We start from the raw sequence: 9,274 nt of genomic DNA, 5'->3' as shown, positions 1-9,274 counted from the left end.
ATTCTTGTCACTTGGCGGGTTTTGGGTTGATTGACGATTTGGCCTTGATTAGGCTTTAATCTTGGGATTTATCACTTGGATTAGTGATTATGGAAGTGTTGAAACCTATTTAGGGTTAATTGATTGACTAACTTTGACTTTGGGTCAAATTAGGGTTTGGTGGTGATTATGACCCATTTGGTGACTTAATGAGGTTTACGAACTTAAAATGGATTAAGTTGAAGTATAAGTCCGAGTTAAATGTGTTTTGGTGTCAAAACTTATAAAGGACGAGATTTTGACCTTTATGGGTCAAAATTAGGGTTTAAGTGTCTAAATGGGTATGACACGTGTTTGACACTTGAGTTCGGGTTTAATTGGCTTATTAGGACCATTCTCACTTGTGTTAGTGATTATTGGTTAGTTCGGGCACGGTTTGTGCTTGGAAGTGCAATTGGGTCGAAATTGCACTAAGTGTTGAATTGGGTTGGTTTGTAAATCCATCCTAATTGTATTGTTGTAATTGTGATAATGGAATAGGTATTTTCCATTGGCGAGTTGCGGATTACTTGGAAGCTTTCTTCAAGACTTCAAGGTGAGTGATATTATCCTATGTGCATATGTATGTGTAGGATGGGTGCGGGTCGGGTGAAGTGATTTTCGGCTATAGAGCTCACTTCACATGTAGGTGGACTTGATGGACTTTTGTATAAGTCCAATTGGCACGGTTGTGCGTTTTGGTTGACCATCTTTGGTGAAGTACACGTTCGTGTGTACATTATCACACGTGATTGTGATTTGGATGTTGTGGCCCCGATGTGGTGGATTATATAATCCCGTGACCGTGGGTTTGAGTTGGAGAAGTGAATCGCGTGTGGTTTCGGATTCACGATGACGCGTGTAGTTTCGGTCATCTTATCGAATGAATCTCGTGTAGTTCGGATTCATGGTGACTCGTGTAGTTCGGTTATCTTATTGAGGTAGTAATCTCGTGTGGTTTCGGATTACTAAGGCTCGTGTAGTTCGGCCAACCTCGATGTTGTGAAGATAGTAATCTCGTGTGGTTTCGGATTACTAAGGCTCGTGTAGTTCGGCCAATCTTCATTGTGGTATTTGGTTCTCGGTATTGGGTTAAGGTGTTAACCTTGTTCGTTTATATTGTTATATATTAATGTATTGTTGTGTTGTAGCTAACCCTCCGGGTGTAGCTAATTGGCGTTGTTCACATCGTCGTTGGTGAACTTATATTGTTATTGTATCTTTAGCTCGTTGCTTAGAGATCGTACGGTATGCTTAGTGTAGTTGCTTTATATTTGGATGCTACGGTATGCGGTATTTGTTTGTGTGGCGTATTCATTTTATACATATATATGTATGTAGTATATTATCATTCACTAAGCATTAGCTTACCCTCTCGTTGTTGACTCTTTTTATAGATTGCATGCGGATGGTGGCTCGGGTAAGCGCGAGGATTAGAGGACTTGCATAGTTTGCGTAGAAGGCTTGCTTTTGGATTTATTAGGATTGGGTAGTGTATCCCCAATCGCCATGCTCGGCTTTGTTTTGTATTAAGAGTCTTATGGTTTAAAATTGTATTTTTATACTTAAGGGGTAATTTGGGCACGTGTGGGCCCCACTTTGTAAAACTCGCTCAAACCTTAGTTATGTGCTAGTTTTACATATATTAATGTACGGTTAAAAGCGTTTTGGCTAAATGTGTCGGGAACTAGTCAAACATTTTCGTTAAATTGACTTCCGGGGACAGCGGGCTGTCCAGGTGATTTGGCGCGCCGCGCGCCCACCTGGCGCGCCGCGCGGATGAACTGCACCAGAAATTTTTTTTATGTTGTAAAAATTAACGGGGTTTTGACGTGGTTTGGTTCGGGTTGTTACAAACTTAGAATTCGTAAAATACTTTTCATTGAAATTGAAAAGGCTGCGTACCCACGTATGTCCGCCTGGTACAGGAAAGACAACTTATCGGTCGTAGAGATCATTGTTGGGCTGTGCAGGTCGGTTTTCTTCATTTATTTACTGTGTATCATATTCAGGATCCAATTCTTCATCACTTTGATGTCTCAAGTAAATTAAACCTGAGTTGCTGTCATTTTCATTATTTTCATCATTAGTGATAGGATTATTCTGATACTCGTAATGGACATCAATGTTGGTTTGGCTAGTGTGATCACCCGGACTTCCCAAGTTTCTAAAAGTGAAATAAAAACATGTATAGTAATATTAACATTAACATAATATTTAACGAAACATTGTAATTAGATATGATGTGTGTAGACTAAAGAAAATACCAGTTGATGCATATCAGTATCCGTAATGTGTTTGATGCAAGATTGAAAACGCATGTGTGGTGTCATTGTAAGTCGTTTAAGGTGGGTTGATGTATTATTTATATGTGTTACTTCATCTTCAAACTTGGTTAAGCACATTTCTACATCATAAATCGTTAAATACCAATAAGCTTATTGTATTACAGTGAATCAAATGAAATTACCATGTTTTAAATTTAATTGCTACATTATTGAAGGTCAGCCAATGCTTATGAATCCTATCTCACATTTTTACGTATTTTTAACTTTTAATTCAACACCGTTACAGTTGATATAGGCTTCCTCTTTTTCACTGTTTTCTTAAACTGTTGTTAGACAAAATGTTTGGGAAGTTGTTGTAGATTAATCATTCAACAAAATAACATTGATCAATATGTAAACTTTGAAGTTGAAGTACTATAAACAAATGTATTAAGTGATAATTGTATTAAGTTTACAGAAATACCGTTTGTTCTTTTTTGTGTGAACGATATGAACAATTAAACATGATAGAGGGGTTACAGTTTAGACCATATTGTCAAATTAATTGGGATTCGGTCAATCGGGTTACGTTTTTATCTAATATGGGTTGATTGGAGAAGTTTTAATCTTAAATTAGTTTAATGGGTCGATTGGAACATACGAGTTAAAAACATGAAACAAATGGGTCAAAAGATAACCCAAATTGTACTTTTACTTTCAGCTTCATCAACATATCTCGCTCCTTAAACACTAAACCCTAAACCTAAACTCTAAATCTAAACCTTAAACATACTAAACCCAAAACTCTAAACCCTAAACGCTAATCAATAAACCCTAAACCCTAAAACCTAAACCACATAACCTAAACCCTAAATTATAAATTCTAAAATCTAAACCCTAAACCCTAACCCGTAAATAATAAACCCTAAACACTAAATCACAAACCCTATACACAAAACCCTAAACCCTATATCTAAACCCTAAACTCTAAAACCTAAACCAACTCTAAACTCTAAACCACCAACGCTATACCCTACACACTAAACCCTAAACCCTATACACTAAACTCTAAACCCTAAACCATAAATCCTAAACCCTAAACACTTAACCCTAAACACTAACCCTAAACCCTAAACATTAAACCCTAAACTCTAGACTCTAAACCCCAAACACTAAACCCTAAACACAAAACACTAAACCATACACACTAAACCCTAAATACTAAACTCTAAACCCTAAACACTACACACTAAACCCTAGACCCTAAACCCTAAACCATATACACTAAACTTTAAACCCTAAACCCTATATGTAAACCCTAAACCCAAAATGAACCCTAAACCCTTAACCACCAACCCTGAACTTTACGCACTAAACCCTAAACCCTATACCTTAAACACTATACCCTAAACCATAAATTCTAAAATCTAAACCCTAAACTCTATGCTCTAAAACCTATACCCTATAAACTAAACCCTATACATTAAACCATAAACCCTAAACCCTATATGTAAATCCTAAACACTAAACCATATACCATAAGCCAAAAAACCCTGAACCCTAAACTTTATACCCTAAATTCTAAAGCCTAAACTCTAAACCTTAAACCCTAAACACTAAACCGTAAATCCTATACACAAAATCCTAAACCCTAAAGCATAAATTTCAAAATCTTAACCCTAAACCCTAAATCGTAAACTGTAAACCATAAACCGTAAACCCTAAATAGCAATTCTTTAACCTTAAACCATTAACTCTCAATGTGAATCCTTTTATCCGTTAAGCTTATATTAGTTGTCAAAATGAATCTAGTTTGTACTATAAGTATATATAATTAGAGTTGTAAGAAAAATACATTCTTGACCCATGTGGTAGTTAAAGACTCGCGGTTTTGCGTTTTTTATAGTATGATGATAATGTAACTTTTTGATGTTTCTCAATTCTACTAATGGTTTCCCACAAATTCGTTAATGTCATTAATGTTTTTGAGCTGTTCATGGATTATAAATAAATCCATAGCTTGTTGTCTTCGGGTGAGTATCTTTTCAATCTCCAACAAAGCTTTGGCACGTAACTCGCGAGCCTTTAAAAATCGGAACATTATATTTCTTAAAAATGTGTATATTATATTTCATTAACATTAAGGCATTATCGAGCGATAGCATAAGGACATCACGAAACATATTCTCGTCATTAACATCGTCTATTTCCATCGATGGAGCAGATAACGACGTAAAAAATAGCAACCGAACAGAAAACGCTAGTGATGTCAAAGCCGTCTTAAACTGATTAGTAGTTGTCACCTAACAATAGAAAGTGAGAAAGGTGAGTGAAATCGGTCACACAAGACATAAATGAACGATTAGGTACCAAAACTAACAATATTGGTAGCATTTTCAGCCCGTTTACATAAAATGGGGTTGGTTTTTGTTGTATTCTATCTCCAATAGTAAACTATAAGCAAATAGATAATTGCTACAACACTATATGTTGTAAGATGTTATTAAATTTAATACATTAATAATTAAACGATATCAAATGATGGACAAAGAAATGTTGGCAAGTTGGCCCAACACAACCCGATCCTGATTCAATCTGCTGCCCAGACAGAATTCAATCTGTCCATTCCTAAATCGATAAAGCATCATATTATAAATTTAACAATTTAATAAATTACATATAAAGCAAATTTAAAGAAGATAATAATGTCATACAGAGGATCAAAAATCTTACTCTTTCTCTTGTTGTAAAAGTTTCTGAAGTGCATAAGCCAAATGTGACAAAAACCTCTCTAGTGAATACGTCCATCGACCGCCATTAGAAGAGTGGTAATATCTGCACGAAGTATCCAACATGTAAATGATACACATCCTAACAACACAACACAACACATCAAATAATGCAAGGAACGAAATCTAGAATCTAGAATGAGTTGGAAGTTGTCCAAAGTTTATTTTTAAAGCATACAACCTCCTAAATCACTAAGATTTAGATCATTATTGCATCTATTAGTTGTAACTAAAAAATTATTAATTGAACAAATTCATTTGTAACTGTATCTATCATGACCTATTACCCGACCCATCCATCTTGTCACCTCTAGAATTAGTAATTGTGGTCTTACAAGACTATGAACTACATATTAAACTTACAATTGATTTTGCAATGGCTTTAGACGGAGTTTTTGATCTATTCGTAAAAAAAAATCTTGTATTTCTCAGGACATAAATAGAAAACGGGTACGATCCACCTCCACTTGCCACATGCACCTAGGGATGGCAATGAATCGGATATGGATCGGATGAGGCCATATCCACATCCATATCCATTTAATTTTTCCTCATCCATATCCATATCCATATCCATTTAATTTCAGTTCATCCGTCCATATCCATATTCGATGGATTGAGCGGGTTAATGGATATCCGTTGAATATCATATAATGTGTTAATCTAACGATGAATTTATCAACTTAATATGGATTATAACAAATGTAAATATTTAATCTTTATGTTTTTTATTTGTTACGCATGTTTTGATTGTAATTTGTCGCTGATTGTGAATTCAATTGAGCAAAATACGTTATAATGTAAGTAAATATACGTTAAAACTAATGTAACTTTGAATATTTTTGGTAACCATTTAATAATTGTGACTACCCCAACCCTTATTTTCGTTAATAATTTAGTAATTTATAGGTTATAGGTTATATGTATATCGATATGTAGATGTATATGCATATATTTCAATACGTATATATGTATGTATAAATATATTTCGAGTGATAATGGATATATCCGTGGATGATAAATTGTCATCTATATCCGATCCACGAAATATTTAAATCATCCATATCCATATCCGTATCCGTTAATCGTCCATTTACATCATCCATATCCATTATAAATGGATCGGATCGGGTGAATGTCTATGGATGGAACATCCATTGCCATCCCTGCATGCACCTGCACAAGTAATACAACTTGCAACATTTTGCCTATACTGTTGCTAAGATATTACTACATTTTATTATATTATTATATGTTGTAAGTACCTCAAACATATTCATAAATAGACTAAATATCTCGTCAAAAAGATCTTCAGATTGATAATTCTTTATAACACGAGCCATTATTGCTGCCCATTGGCTATTCCAAAACTGACAATTCGCTATTATAGAACTGACCGATTGTACTATTAAAGAAATAACATAACACAATCCAATTTATTAAGAGGATCAAAGTTGTCACATTTTATAAGATAGTTGAATAATTATAACCCTTTAAGTGTAAAAGGAGATGATTTCCATGTAAAGCTGGAAGAGATTTGCAAAACTTCAGCTCAAAGTCATGTTGGTAGATTTTATAAATACGTTTGTAGTCAATGTCAAGTTTTAATAATAATAAATTAGATATAAAATATGTAACGTTTGTATAAAAATTCTGAATTTTTATATAATGAATCCATACCTGTTTCATACACATCGTTTCTCAATCGAAACACGTCGACATTCACTCGTAATCCTAGATGATATCATAACACAATCTGTGCTTCCATCCATTGGTGTCATGAAAATATTAGAAGAATTTGTGGATTAGTGTAATTTGGCTAAATAATAAATGAATTAAAAGGATAAAAGATAATACACTGATTGAATGAATGTAATATCTAAAACCACCCATTGATTAATGTTCTCATCGATTAACAGCTATGCAGCGATATCGTTTTCCTTGATTGTATTTGTCAAAAGCTATGCAATACGTAATAAGTTATCTCTTTTAAGGTAAAGAGGAATCAAATCCCTCAGTTCGAACTAAACCAAATGATCGATTGATATGCAGGACATTTGTATGTCGTGCAAAGAATTCTATGAAGAGTATGTTAAAAAACAGTTATACATTTCGAGTGTCCGAGTTAGTTCTTCATAAATAGCATGTGAAAAGAATTCTACGAAGAGTATGTTAAACAACAACCAACACCTGAAGACGTCAGACTTCATTTAAACTGCGAGCGCAAACAAATTTATAAGCAGAGCAATTTGTACCCCTGTTCCTACAGCAAACTACTTTTCCCAAGCTTAACAAATCTTAAAAGTACTATTTAAAAGAAGCCCTCACAAATTTAAAGGTAAAGCAATGCGTACCACTATTCATGCAGTGCATGTCACCCAAAACCATCTCTTCATTCATCACCCTGTACAAAGACGATTATATCCTTACATTACAAAATATATTGCTATATTGTTAAAAAGAACTATTTGAATGCTGTGTTATTTAATATCCTTTTCAAAAGTGTTGATCAAGTAATTTTATCATAAAAAGATAGTAGCAAGGAATATAAAAGTACTGTATTCTATTAGAGTGTAAACGTTTTATAACAACAAAATAATACCATGGGATTTTGCATCTGGTTGATAAATCTGGCATGAGTCTGATCTCACCGGTCCCAGTCAGATTGGTCTCATCACCTGGACTATCCGTTGCTGAACTCATGCCCATAGCGGCACAGGTTAGACCTAACCCATTTTCCTTCACAATATTATTGAACCGTTTTTGTGGGACCACCTGAGACCAAATGTATTCAAATTCTCAAAGGCTTTAGGATTACGTACGGCTAAATAAATAAATAACAACTTAATCTGCAAAAGAGAAACTACATACACGGCACCTATGTTGTCCAGGAGCGTCTACCCATAGAACGCGAACAAGCACAACATCTTGTTGGGTAAAGTTAAACTCTTCTTTCGCGTGATTATCCAACTTTGATAACGTATCAAAAACATGTGTAGCTGTCACAATGCTATCGATTTTGTATAACGCTTTTGCATTTTCAGCAAAGATGTCTTTAACAGCTTCAAGAGCTTCGGGAATTGATAAATCACCCTCATTACATGCATCGCGTAGAACAGAAAATACTTCCCGTGCTCTCTTAGCACCTGCCGAAGTAATTATAATGAGAGTAAATATTAAACCTATCCACTTTGTAATCTTAGTCACTAAATAATTAGTGTGCCAAATATGATTTCACTTGGTAATCTTCTTAGTCATTAAAATAAAATTAAAAAGGTTTTATCTTTTCGAATCGTTCAAGTCATCGGAATGATATATGAGTTAAGGTATCACCCTTTTGACCTTTTAGAGATATAGACCTTTTAGCTATATTCGTATGTATGTACAAGTCATGGGGAAAACACATAATTCGGGTTTCACAAACCTAAGTAAAATGCTTCAGGAAATCCAACGCATCTGATCTGAACATCACCTGCGCATACAATGTCCAAAATACAGATTAGCTTAATATATTATTACAATACTCACAAGCTTATTCAAAGTACATCAAACACAATCTTATACAATACACAGAAACTAAGCTAATACAAATCTTTTGTTGATGAGATCACCTTTTTTAGTGGTGTGAGATCCAAAAGTTCTTTTAATGATGGTGTCATGCCATGGACACTGAGTTTTGGAATAGCAAGACCAAAATCAAGGTACACCTGTAATTAAAACAAATCTTAAAATATATAAACATAAACAATACATCAATAGAAACACAATCAGAAACGGAATGAGATGAAGATTGTTAACCTAGATTTAATACCGAAACAGGTTTATTTGGATCTGCAGATATCAAACATATCCCACGAACCTGTTAATTCAGATGAACAAACCAATTAATTTAAGTACCAATTCGATAAACCTGAAAAACTAAAACCTAAATAAAGAATGAGATGAGAATTAAATACAAAGTGAGTTGTATGATCGCTTTGTTTGTAACATAATAATCTCGCATCGGTTTAAGATTGACGCTTGAATTATGCGGCGACAATAGATATGAGCGATGATTAAGAGTAAAATTAGAAGACCGATTTTTTCTCATTAATCAGGGATTGAAATCAGGGGTTTAGGGGTAATTCATGAGTCGGCAAGATTTTGTTTAGGTGGCTGGATGTTATTGATAGCAGCTTGAATCTGAATCTTACGGAGTAA

General features: G+C 34.3%; 2 long non-coding RNA genes across 2 annotated transcripts; both read right to left on the bottom strand.

The window, feature by feature from the left end:
* Positions 1 to 4,690: 4,690 nt before the first annotated feature.
* On the bottom strand, positions 4,691 to 5,556 carry LOC139858023 (uncharacterized). The gene is made up of 3 exons (XR_011762785.1): positions 5,438 to 5,556; positions 5,019 to 5,120; positions 4,691 to 4,913 (listed from the first exon to the last, which is right to left on the bottom strand). It is a non-coding gene; the product is annotated as an uncharacterized lncRNA (long non-coding RNA).
* A 1,239-nt stretch (positions 5,557 to 6,795) lies between these two features.
* Positions 6,796 to 9,169, bottom strand: LOC139858017 (uncharacterized). Its single transcript, XR_011762784.1, has 6 exons — positions 9,031 to 9,169; positions 8,873 to 8,933; positions 8,499 to 8,781; positions 7,946 to 8,212; positions 7,677 to 7,813; positions 6,796 to 7,478 (listed from the first exon to the last, which is right to left on the bottom strand). It is a non-coding gene; the product is annotated as an uncharacterized lncRNA (long non-coding RNA).
* Between the last annotated feature and the right edge of the window lie 105 nt (positions 9,170 to 9,274).

This window comes from Rutidosis leptorrhynchoides, chromosome 1 (genome assembly GCF_046630445.1).
Source record: "Rutidosis leptorrhynchoides isolate AG116_Rl617_1_P2 chromosome 1, CSIRO_AGI_Rlap_v1, whole genome shotgun sequence".
NCBI lineage: Eukaryota > Viridiplantae > Streptophyta > Magnoliopsida > Asterales > Asteraceae > Rutidosis > Rutidosis leptorrhynchoides.
This window is presented reverse-complemented; position numbering and strand designations above follow the sequence as displayed.